Source organism: Limanda limanda, chromosome 6, assembly GCF_963576545.1.
Source record: "Limanda limanda chromosome 6, fLimLim1.1, whole genome shotgun sequence".
In the NCBI taxonomy this organism is placed as follows: Eukaryota; Metazoa; Chordata; class Actinopteri; order Pleuronectiformes; family Pleuronectidae; genus Limanda; species Limanda limanda.
This window is the reverse complement of record NC_083641.1, coordinates 26,248,461-26,260,803: the sequence shown is the minus strand read 5'-3', so window position 1 is coordinate 26,260,803 and position 12,343 is coordinate 26,248,461. Positions and strand designations below refer to the sequence as shown.

Sequence of the window (12,343 nt, the reverse complement as noted above, 5' to 3'; positions counted from 1 at the left end):
GTCGTGTCTGTACACGAGAGGGAGAAGAAGAAGAAGAAGAAGAAGAAGAAGAAGAAGAAGAAGAAGAAGAAGAAGAAGAAGAAGAAGAAGAAGAAGAAGAAGAAGGAGGCGTTTCATTCCTGAGTCTTAACGCAATCACTTGGACAAGGTGTTATGACAGCGGCTGGGGGAACAGGAGAGAGGATTTTCAAAGAGCGGTGCCGGGGTGTGGCCAATTTTTAATGCGACTAAATGAGGAACAAGCGGCAGACAACAGGAGATGAAAAGAAAATTGAGGGCTAGTCTAAGAAGTTGAGGAGTGGCAACAAGGGGGGGGGGGGAGCGCCTTTGAGAGGTTGAGGGGAGAGCGCCTTTGAGAGGTTGAGGAGTGACAAAGGCAAATAAAGAACGGCATAATGAGTGAGTGAGGACGGGGACAATCAGGGAAGAAGATGCATTAACTCGGTGATTCTGACGATTCCTCATTACTCCGCTGTCGGTATTTGCCAGCGGTTGTTAAGTCTCGGAAATGTGAAGCTGCCACGACGAATAAAAAGCCCGTCGCTGACAGGAACTCAACTCGCTCGCCCGGAGTGTCGACGGCAAGGCAAAGCTCTCTCCCCCCCCCCCACCCCACCCGCTGCGCTTTACTTCCCAATATCAACCAGTTCCTCTCTGTTTGTCACCTCTCTGATTTCCCTGCCACCACCGAGGCGTGACTTTACTCCTGAACGCCACTCGCGCCATTAGAACCTGCGGATTAGTAATTCAAGTTCAATTTGCCGTAAAAAAAAAAAAAGCCAAACGGAGGCCAGGCGTGTGCCGGATGTGCCGGAGGAGATAAGGCTGTCAGAGAGGAGGCATCAGAGCTCGGCTGAGATCACCTGGGGCTCCGCTGTGAAGGAGAGGGAGGACTCAGGGGACGAGTTACAGCCGGAGCAGCAGGTAACCTTTGACTAGATTAGATATATTTTGGGCCTTCGCTGGTGACCGAGGATCCTACACCGGTGTGTGGATTACTGTGGATTTACTCTTTTGTTTATTCTCACGTCTGAAATAAACAATAGAGTAATATCTGTCATTGTGTCAACACAACAACTAATCAAGAAACACAACAGCAGTAGCTTCTAAAGGGGAAGGAGGGTACAAGCTCATCCCTGATTGGACAGAAGCACTGGTTATCTATTTAACCAGGAAGGAAATGCTGATGGATGGAGGATGGAGGATATAGGATGGAGGAGGAGGATGGAGGATGGAGGATGGAGGATGGAGGATGGAGGATGGAGGATGGAGGATGGAGGATGGAGGATGGAGGATGGAGGATGGAGGATGGAGGATTTAGAATGGAGGATGGAGGATGAGGGAGGAGGATGGAGGATGAGGAGGAGGAGGATGGAGGATGGAGGATGGAGGATTGAGGAGGAGGAGGAGGAGGAGGAGGAGGAGGAGGAGGAGGAGGAGGAGGAGGAGGAGGAGGAGGAGGAGGATGGAGGATTGAGGATGGAGGATGGAGGATGGAGGAGGAAGGAGGAAGGAGGAAGGAGGAGGATGGAGGATGGAGGATGGAGGAGGATGGAGGATTGAGGAGGATGGAGGAGGATGGAGGATGGAGGAGGACAATGGAGGATGGAGGATTGAGGAGGAGGAGGAGGATTTAGGATAGAGGATGGAGGATTTAGGATGGAGGATGAAGGAGGAGATGGAGGATGGAGGATGGAGGATTGAGGAGGAGGATGGAGGATGGAGGATGGAGGATGGAGGATTGAGGACTAGGATTGAGGATTGAGGAGGAGGAGGAGGATGGAGGATGAAGGATGGAGGATGAAGGAGGAAAGAGGAGGATGGAGGATGGAGGATTGAGGAGGAGGATTTAGGATGGAGAATGAAGGAGGAAAGAGGAGGATGGAGGAGGATGGAGGAGGATGGAGGATGGAGGATGGAGGATGGAGGATGGAGGATGGAGGATGGAGGATGGAGGATTGAGGATTGAGGATGGAGGATGGAGGATGGAGGATGGAGGATGGAGGATGGAGGAGGAGGAGGATGGAGGATGAAGGAGGAGGATGGAGGATGGAGGAGGATGGAGGATGAAGGAGGATGGAGGATTTAGGATGGAGGATGGAGGATAGAGGAGGAGGATGGAGGATGGAGGATGGAGGATGGAGGATGGAGGATGGAGGATGGAGGATGGAGGATGGAGGATGGAGGATGGAGGATTTAGGATTTAGGATGGAGGAGGATTTAACCAGGAAGGAAATGCTGACAAAACAAAAACATTAAGTGTTGTTTGATTTGCCGTTGTGTGTTTGTTTGAGTTGCATCAACAACACACAAGCCTGAGATCCACAAAAGTGTCTGCTCCTAACGACTGACCGAGCCCAGTTGTCGTCTTTTTGCCATGAAAGGTTGAAATAATCACTCCTAATGCCCCTTTAATGTGCAATGAATATTTAAACAGACGTCTAAGTATTAATGCTCTTTTGAAAAACCCGCGTTTGCTCATAAGGCGTCATCATTAATGCATCTCCACCCTCCTCCTGCCATCCGGCCGCATGTGGCTGCATCGCTGAGAGGAAGTGCGATGAGGGCGAGTTACTGGGTCAACGCACAAATCTGCATGTTACTACGTGTTAAGCCAGAAAAAAGGTCGGGTTGCTGTTTGTTTAGCCCGGCCTCCTTCTCTCAGCCTCTGTTGTTGTCTCCATCTTGTTTCTTTTTTTGGTCTTGTTGTTCTGTTTGGAGCTGAGTGCGTAATGAGTGAATCACAGCAGCAGCTCTGCAGCCAGTGGTCAGACCCTGGGACAGAATGTGACCTACTTCATCAGGCTCTCAGGGAGGCGTGACCGAAGCAACACCACACGGGAGGAGGAGGAGGAGGAGGAGGAGGAGGAGGAGGAGGAGGAGGAGGAGGATGGAGGATGTTTTAGGATGGAGGATTTAGGCTGGAGGAGGAGGATGGAGGAGGAGGAGGGGGAGGATGGAGGATGGAGATGGAGGAGGAGGAGGATGGAGAATGGAGGATGGAGGATGGAGGATTTAGGATGGAGGATGGAGGATTGAGGAGGAGGAGGAGGATGAGGATGATGGAGGATGCAGGAGGAGGAGGAGAAGGAGGAGGATGGAGAATGGAGGATGAGGATGAGGATGAGGATGAGGATGAGGATGAGGATGAGGATGAGGATGATGGAGGATGCAGGAGGAGGAGGAGAAGGAGGAGGATGGACGATGGAGGTTGAGAAGGAGGATGGAGGAGGAGGAGGAGGATGATGGAGGATGCAGGAGGAGGAGGAGAAGGAGGAGGATGGAGGATGGAGGAGGAGGATGATGGAGGATGCAGGAGGAGGAGGAGGAGGAGGAGGAGGAGGAGGAGGAGGAGGAGGAGGAGGAGGAGGAGGAGGAGGAGGAGGAGGAGGAGGAGGATGGAGGATGTAGGAGGAGGATGGAGGATGGAGGATGGAGGATTTAGGATGGAGGAGGAGGATGAGGATGATGGAGGATGCAGGAGGAGGAGGAGAAGGAGGAGGAAGGAGGATGGAGGTGGAGGAGGAGGATGGAGGAGGAGGAGGAGGAGGAGGAGGAGGAGGAGGAGGAGGAGGAGGAGGAGGAGGAAGGAGGATGAGGATGGAGGTGGAGGAGGAGGATGGAGGAGGAGGAGGAGGAGGAGGAGGAGGAGGATGGAGGATTGAGGATGAGGAGGATGAGGCGGATGGAGGTGGAGGAGGAGGATGGAGGAGGAGGAGGATGGAGGATTGAGGAGGAGGAGAAGGAGGATGGAGGAGGTGGAGGAGGAGGAGGAAGAGGATGGAGGAGCACGGCCAATCCCCCTGCTCCATCCTCCTCCTCCTCCTCCTCCTCCACCTCCTCTCTCCTCTGCACATCCTCCGGAGAGCAGAAACAGCAAGCCATGCAGAAACCAATGTTAAGATAAATCACTACCATCTCAGCTGCTCTGCTCTCACTTGCTTTCCCCTGGTGACATCTCCATCTCACTCCTCCAGCCGCACTATCTCTCTTCTCCCCCCCCCTTCCCAAAAAAAATACACAAAAAATAAAAACCTCCGCCCCCTCAGTGCTCTCCCTGGCACCGAGCAACACAGCAGAGGCTTTATGGGCGGCCTATGGCGTGTGAGGCTCATGCTAATGTCTCATTTGGATAATGAGGTGTGATCTTGGCGGGATCTGAGCAGCTCCCGGCCCCCCCAGCCCCCCAGCCCCCCCGCCTCCTCCCGAACGACGCCCTCTCAGCCCGCAGGCCGCCAATCCTTCATCCTTCTGTGTGGACGCCTGATCTGCGAGTTCAAGGGTGACGAGAAGCTGGAGACCCCGAGACTCTGACTGAGCTCCTCCACCTGCTCTGACAGCGTGTGTCTGCTTGAAGTGAGGAACGTAACGATATACAAGATCTACAACGTGTGGCCTTTGGATGGATGAATAATGCAGACACACGCGGGTGGTGGTGATGTGCGGGAGGCGACAGCGAGATAGAGAGCGACTCCACCATGACAGGCGGAGACAAACAAATTTCACATTGCTGGGGGGGGAGCCGGTGCAAAGCTGACATCATCATGTCTCTTGTCTCTGTCAGAGGAGAGAAAGAGACAAACGGCCGCGTGAAGCGTCGGCGACACGCGATGTGAGACGCTCTCGTTCTTCTTTGAGGATTGTTTCTCGCCACAGCACGCTACATCACGTGCAGCGAGCGAGCGAGCGACAGATTCACATATTCATTTTCGTACCTCAGCTGATAAAAATAAGCAGCGCAATCAACACCTCGAGTTATTTACAGTTTTGCCTGTGAGGGACTGAGAGCTGCTCAGAAGGAAACACACGGCAGAGAGTCGGCGTTTTGGAGAATTCCTGCAGATTAAATTATTTGGAGAGACACTACAAACAGTGTGATAGTGTCGGGGGGGGGGGGGGGGGGGCAGGTCGATGTGGACGACAGCTGAAGTTGCCCGTGAGAATTATCAGAGTCTCTCTTCCAGACCCGTGAGATTCGAGATGTGAACTAAATTATCCGTCTGTTCTTTTAATGAAATACAAACATTTTTAATTCAAGTTACTAAAAGAAATCTGCCTTTATGCGTTACACAACATTGTCTACCCTACAGAGCCCCCCCCCTTCTCCCATCCTCTCCTGTGCTGCTACTGGAGTCGTCACTAGACAACCAGGATGACTAAGCTTTGGTTCGCTAATTGGTCTTAGCCCCGCCTCCCAACACTGGGCTATAAAGGCGTTTTTTTCGAAACTTTGAGGAACTTGCTAAACTGGTGAAAGTGATGGCAAGTATTTCTCTTTGCAACACGACAGTGGAAGAATCAATCAGAGCTATCTGAGATTCGAGATGTGAACTAAATTATCCATCTGATCTTTAAATGAAATACATAAATATTTGAGTAAAATTTCTATATAGAAATCTGCCTTTATGGGTTACAAGATACTCCCCACCTCCTGTGCTGCTACTGGACTCAACACTAGACAACCAGGATGACTAAGCTTTAGTTCGCTAATTGGTCTTAGCCCCGCCTCCCGACACTGGGCTATAAAGGCGTTTTTTCGAAACTTTGAGGAACTTGCTAAACTTACAAGTGATGGCAAGTATTTCTCTTTGCGACACGACAGTGGAAGAATCAATCAGAGCTGCAGAGAACATGAATGAAATACAAAAAAAATTTAAATCAAATAACTAAAAGAAATCTGTCTTAATGGGTTGAACAACATGCATGGTCCACCCTACCCTAACCCCCACTAGACAGCCAGGATGACTCTTTGGTTCGCTAATTGGTCTTAGCCCCGCCTCCCAACACTGGGCTATAAAGGCGTTTTATTTTTATATTTCAGGAACTTAGAGGAACTTCAGCCAAAACTTACAAGTGATGCCAAGTATTTCTCCTTGCGACCCGACAGTGGAAGAATCAATCAGAGCTGCAGAGAACATCTTTTTGGGGGGAAATATATCTTGTAAAAAGAGACTAATGAGGCAGATACCAGTCTAATAAAGAATAAACGTCTACTAGGTTTTTCATGTAGTTATAGATATTTGATGCCTTGATCCAACAATAGTGAAACGTGTGCTCCGGGTCTACTGGTAATAAGTTTTATGATGTTATAGAGCAACATCTCCTTCACAGAATTTTAAATTTATGCTGAGCCAGCTCTTCCCTCTGCCAACGTGGAGGAATCACTGGACAGAACCCAGCTTATGGTCTCGGCCTCATTTGCCTGCTTTGGATATGTGGAGTTAATAAAATTCAGATTGGTGAATTAAAGGTGAAAAAGTCGAGTGTTGACACATAAGGTCATGTTCACATCCTGTTCCTGGAATCCACTTTACCTCCTCAAGTAGATTCTCCAAAAAAAGTCAAACCCAGTGAAGCAGCTCCGTCAGTCACACGGACGCCTTTTATTTATTTATCTTTCCACCGGACTGTCCAATGTATTATTCATCTCATTTTCACCACGTGGGTTTTTGGATTTTTGTTTTCCGGCCTCACCTCTTCTCCTTCATCTTCATTCTCGCACACAGTGGGGGGTGGTGGTGGGGGGGGGGAGCCAACAATTGCTTGTTCAGGCGAGCGTGAACGGATGTCAGCAGCGGTTGCCCGTGCTTACAGAAGGATCCGTCCTCGCGCTTTCTTGCTAAATTGAAGAGAACGCTCTGGCTCCATCCAGTTTAACCCGGGTGGTAAAGCCTCTGTAGCGGCGCCGCCTGCACCTCTGCTCTGCAAAGCCGCTCAGCGCCGCCGCCCTGGACAATGGAGGATGAAGGTTGGCCGCTTCGGGGGCGGTAAGTGGAATCACCTAAAGGTTCACACACCGACTGACCCCGAGCTTATCTGATATCCTCGCTCTCGCAGCTCATCCCGCGGATGTGGCGGGAATTATTCTCCGTCTTTCACTCCGTCCGGCCGCTCGTCTGACAGAGATTAGCGCGGCTGTGTGGGAGCATAGATATATATATAAAGACTAGATATCTTGTCTGCGTTGCCGGCCAACGGAGACGAACGTCCGCACATGGCGGCCATCTTGCTAGGGGGCAGCTCGCTCACCCATAACATTGTGTTGGTAGTGGTAAATAACCATAACTTAATTTTCAACCTATTTTTAAACTGTTTGGTTTGTTATAAATGTCAGAGATGTAGATATGACACAGCATACTTATGAATAATTATGTTATTTTCTGTGTCGTAACTACATCTCTGACATTTATAACAAACCAGATCGTTTAAAAATCGGTTGAAAATTGAGCAAGTTATGGTTATTTAAAAAGTAAGTACCACTACAACACAATGTTATGGGTGAGCGAGCTGCCTCTAGCAAGATGGCCGCCATGTGCGGACGTCCGGCTCCGTCGAACGAGACATCTAGTCTTTATACATATCTATGTGTGGGACAGTCAAGGTTAAAACGTATCTCATCGAGTTTATAGGATTATTCACGTGGGTAAACAAATTAATTCCGCAGTGCGATGAGCGGCTCTAGCGGACGGGACATGTTCCCACGTCACAACGCCAAGTATTAAACCACATGCATGTTTCCCAGGGTTAGATAATGACGTAATTGTAAAGCCATCCGGACAAAATGGCCGCAAATTTAAGATGGCAGCATTGATATTTTTTTTCGAGCACAAAAACAAGAGTGTGATGTTGGGAAAGCTGATGATCTTAATGAAAGGCTGTTGGGGAGGATCTGTGAGTTTAACCACACGTTCCCCAACTCATCCTGTGGCTTTTCTCTGCAGCAATATTTTACAGGAGTTTGGCAGGACTTCCTCCATCAGACACTTATCAGCTGCCGAGAGTGAATCGTCACAAACTTCTCAATCATGGCTGTTTAATTGTCTCCTTGTTTTTTTATTCCACATGGCCTCTGATAGCCCGCTCGTAATTAGCTGATTAATCAGATCTGACGACTTGTCAACTTTGCCTCGGGAGGATTCTGAACTGCATGTGAATGAGAGAGGTGTTTTCGAGGAAGAGGTCGAGTCGGATTTGAAATCCTTATAGGGGCTTAACAGTCCTCCGCCCTCTGAAGCTCATCTCCCTTGTTATAGATCCTCTCCTCTACTCTTCTCTCGCTCTCCCTTTTCCCTCTGACTTCCCTTTTTCACCTCTTTTCCTGAGAGCAGGGATTGATTAAAGCAGGAGAGCGCTTCATTAGACCCTGACAAGCGACGCCCATATCTGCAGAACACACGTCCTTGGAGGAAGCCGTCTCAGTCCATGGGACTCACCGCAGTCGATGGCATCTCCACAGCAAACATCATCCCCAGTCTAATTGAAACAAGGTGACGTGCGGCCCTGCTATCTGCCGAGGTGACACTTCTGTGGCTCCGACAAATCCGTCCATGGAAAACGAGGAGCTTGATTAAAACCTGCTCTTACTACGCCACCGTGGTACAACTGCTCTTCTGTGATACAAACAAATCTGACATTTTGGTTGGGTTGTTTGTCTGGCAGGTGTATATCGCTGTGTCAGGTTCAAAATCAAATTTAAAATGAAAACAAACAGGGGCTGCCGTCAAATACATGCACAATGCAAGTAGTATCACTGTGTTGGGTCAAAGTCGGGCTAGGCAATCAACCGGAAATATATAGAAACTGACATTTATAACCTCTAATCGACTTAATGTTGATCATGTCGGTTAATACTTTCCCCTATGTGTGCGTTCAAGAACTGCTGTATTACCCTGCCCTCCTTCCTCAATCACCCGCTGACCAATTAACAACAATGAACACCGACACTAATCAGAATCTGATTATCTGTTATTAGTATGTATTTAAACATTTAAAGTGCACGTAATAATCAAAATATTTTGATTTGAATCCATATCGCCTGTAACTCAAAGAGCTTGAAACTGTATTTAAGTGGCAAATGTATTATTGCTCTGATATAATTGAAAGGACTGAAATCTACTACGGCTGAGTTATTGATTGTCGAGGCACAGAACTCTCCTGATTGCATCTACATCCAAAAGACTAATTCAAATGTCCTCCATCATGTTTAGCTCGATGGTCCAGATATCGGTGGCTCTGTGCACACATCAATTTGGTCACCCTCCTCTTCCTCACACAATATATATAGATATAGAATACTTTCCCCAATGTGTGGGTTTAAGAACTGCTGTATTACCCTGCTGACCAATTAACAACAAAGAACACTAATCAGAAGTTATTAGGATCTGAACAGGACTGAAGTTTACTTTGTGTTTGTTTGATTCTAGAGTTTAGGAGACACGTATTTAAACATTAAACGTGCACGTAATAATCAAAATATTTTGATTTGTAGTCATATCGCCTGTAACTTAAAGAGCTTGAAACTCTATTTAAGTGGCAAATGTATTATTGCTCTGATATAATCGAAAGGACAGTTATTGACTGTCGGAACACAGAACTCTCCTGATTGCATCTACATCCAAGGACTCATTTGCACTACAGTTACTTTTTTTTACTACTGTATAACCCCGCCTATAGTGTATTCATATTTATATATATTATATTTTTTTATCCTGCTCATAGTGTATTCATCGTCCTTATATCCTACAATTCCTGTTAATACTGCAATATTCCATATATATTTCTACTGTACAGATCTTATTTATTTACATTTTCACTTTAATATGCACAATACTCTGCACTTTTACTGCCTTTTTTTGTACTTCTGGTTCGATGCTAAACTGCATTTCGTTGTATATGTACTTGTACTGTGCAATGACAATAAAGTTGAATCTAATCTAATCTAAAAATGTTTGTATCCTGTTTAGCTCGATGGTCCAGGTATCGGTGGCTCTGTGCACACATCAGTTTGCTCACCCTCCTCTTCCTCACACAACGCTTCCATTACTGAGGCCCGCTGCCGCAGCCTTGAACCGCCGCCAGCACCGGGCCGCTCTCTCACCTGCCGCGTCTGAGGCCGGCCCGTCTGAGACGGAGGCACAAAGACGCTCTTTGAAATTAACGAAGCATCAGCACACTTCTTCACCTCCGCTCCCGGGGTCATTATGCGCAGCCGGTGTCAAGGCTGCGGCGGAGAAGAAGCGCTTCAAAGCGTTTGGTGGAAATGCCAACGCTCGGCCTTCTGTTCAGACTCCAACACTTTACTCACATCATCAAAACACCAATGAAGAGTCGAGCAGGAGCTGAAGAGCCGTCCTGGTGATGGAGAGGTTTCCTTCACACATGTTCGGCTGCAGTTTGGGGGATTATGCTGACGAGCCCGAGTTTAAAACTGGAACAGGCTTCAGATTTCACCCCCTCAGCAAACAGCGGAGTGTGATCCCATTGTAACGTGTCCATGTAGCACCTGCCTGAGCCACGAGGGCGAGGCAGCTCTGTCCTTGTTTGTGCTGCCGCTCCGCTCTCTGCATCCAAACCTCACTTAATGTCTGACACTCAACCGGAGCCGTTCTCGAGCTGTTGCCACAGTTTGACAAGACGCCATGTTGGAGCCGGGGCTCTGAGCGGCGCTTTAGGACGGGAGAGGCTGGCTCGCTTCCCTTTAACTTGTCTCTGTTACTATGGGAACTGGCAACATGCTATTGAGGCTGGTATAGGACCCTTTGGGATTGTGTCACGAACAAGGGCCGTTTGCCATCGAAATATATTGAACATCACTTGAACAGCAACCCTGCATCCAGACAGATTAATACCAGAGAGGATACAGGGTGGCAGGTGTTTTGTTATATTAAATATTCAGCATATGCTTAAGTATGATGGTGCCTGGTCTAACTCCAAATAATAGGAAGGGAGGAAAAGTTACAATCAAGATTCGGAAATGCCTATTCAGCACATTCTCCCTGTTTGGAATTGGCTGTTTGATGGCCTGTGGTTTTATTTCTGAAAATGTAAAAGTGACCTGCAGTGATGGAGCCGACCACAGAACCCTGAAGCTTCTGCACAAAGAGCTGCTCACCTGTTTATCTAAAGTTTCTTAAAACTGATAACGAATCGCTTCACTTCCTTTGGCTTTAAACAAAACACGTGTCCAGTGCGATGCCGATAAGATGAACAATTTTCTCACACAGAGATTTCTAAATTCATTAGACAGATTAACCCGGTCTGCTAATGAAACCCGCAGAGTGATGGATCATAGGAGGCGACTCCGACCAGCAGAGATTTCACATCATCACAGTCAAAAAACACATTTCCTTTTTAATCTGCTGCCGAAGATTGTTTCCTAAACGTTACAAAACAAAACCATCCTTAGATTAAAGTCGGTGCGCAAACAAATTAAAACTGAACCCACTCACAATTATGTGCCCACACACTGTTTCACCTCACTCACTCAATAAAAATGACACGGACAGATGATGAGAATAAGCCGTGGTGGGACTTCAGGGGACAATAGCAACGTGGCTTGTTAATTTAAGCAGTCAATGAAAAAAAAGCAGGAATAGAAAATGACCTTAGCGCCTTTGTTTTGCCTTTTTCAAAAGGATGAAGTGCTTCATGCCAAACACGACAATCTCTGGAACACAATGACTCAATAGAAGCGGTTGCGGTTTCCTGACTGGAGATTACTTCCTCCTTGTCCTGTTTGATAAGTACAGGGGGTTTTACTCGTGCCCTCCTATCTACTTTGGCCCGGGCAACTTCTCAAGTGCAGGTGACGACATCACATCCTACAAAAGACGCATTGTCCTGGCGTTACCCTGAGAAAAACAGGCAAGGGAGGGAGGGAGGAAACAGAAGTGGAGCGGGTAAGGGTGTGTGGGGGGGGGAGGAGGAGTATGCAATGATACTGTAAAAAGGCACAGCTGTTCACTTCACACCGAGCAGAGCTGTTCCCAGAGACACAACATGAGTCAACATGCAAAGCAATGCAAGTTAGAACACCCCCGCTTCCCAGAAACCAAGCAGCGCAGAGAGACGAGAGAGAGAGAGAGAGAGAGAGAGAGAGAGAGAGAGAGAGAGAGAGAGAGAGAGGGTAGGGAGAGAGAGTCTTTCCAGTCTGACCAGAGAGAAACTGTGACAGTATCCCAGTACCACACACACACACACACACACAGCTGGTACCAGTAGAGGAGTGCCAGCAATTATGAGGAAGGCCGGGAAACTGTATCAGTTTTGTTCAGCGTTTTGTGTCTCTTCCCCCCCCCCCCCCCACCCCCCCCAGGAAGAGACAGAAGACGGAGAGAGAGGAGACATGTGAGCAGAGTAGGATCAATACAGCACCCTCACCTCACCTCAAACCCCCACTTTTTCCTTCATGTTACTTTAGGGCGCTAATAATAGACAAGGCTTTATATCTCTCTCCCACACACATGTGCCTGGGTGCGTAGCGAGCCGGGCGGGGGGGCTGTTGTGTTTCTCACAGTGTGCGTTCGGAGCTCTCGAACCCAGAGGCTTTTTTTTTTTTCCCCCA

At 48.2% G+C, this 12,343-nt stretch overlaps 1 protein-coding gene across 1 annotated transcript in view; it reads right to left on the bottom strand.

Annotated features, from left to right (window-relative positions):
• The window catches only part of nectin1b (nectin cell adhesion molecule 1b), a 92,884-nt gene that overhangs the window by 8,334 nt on the left and 72,207 nt on the right, over positions 1 to 12,343 (bottom strand). The gene's annotated exons all lie outside the window — the stretch shown is intronic.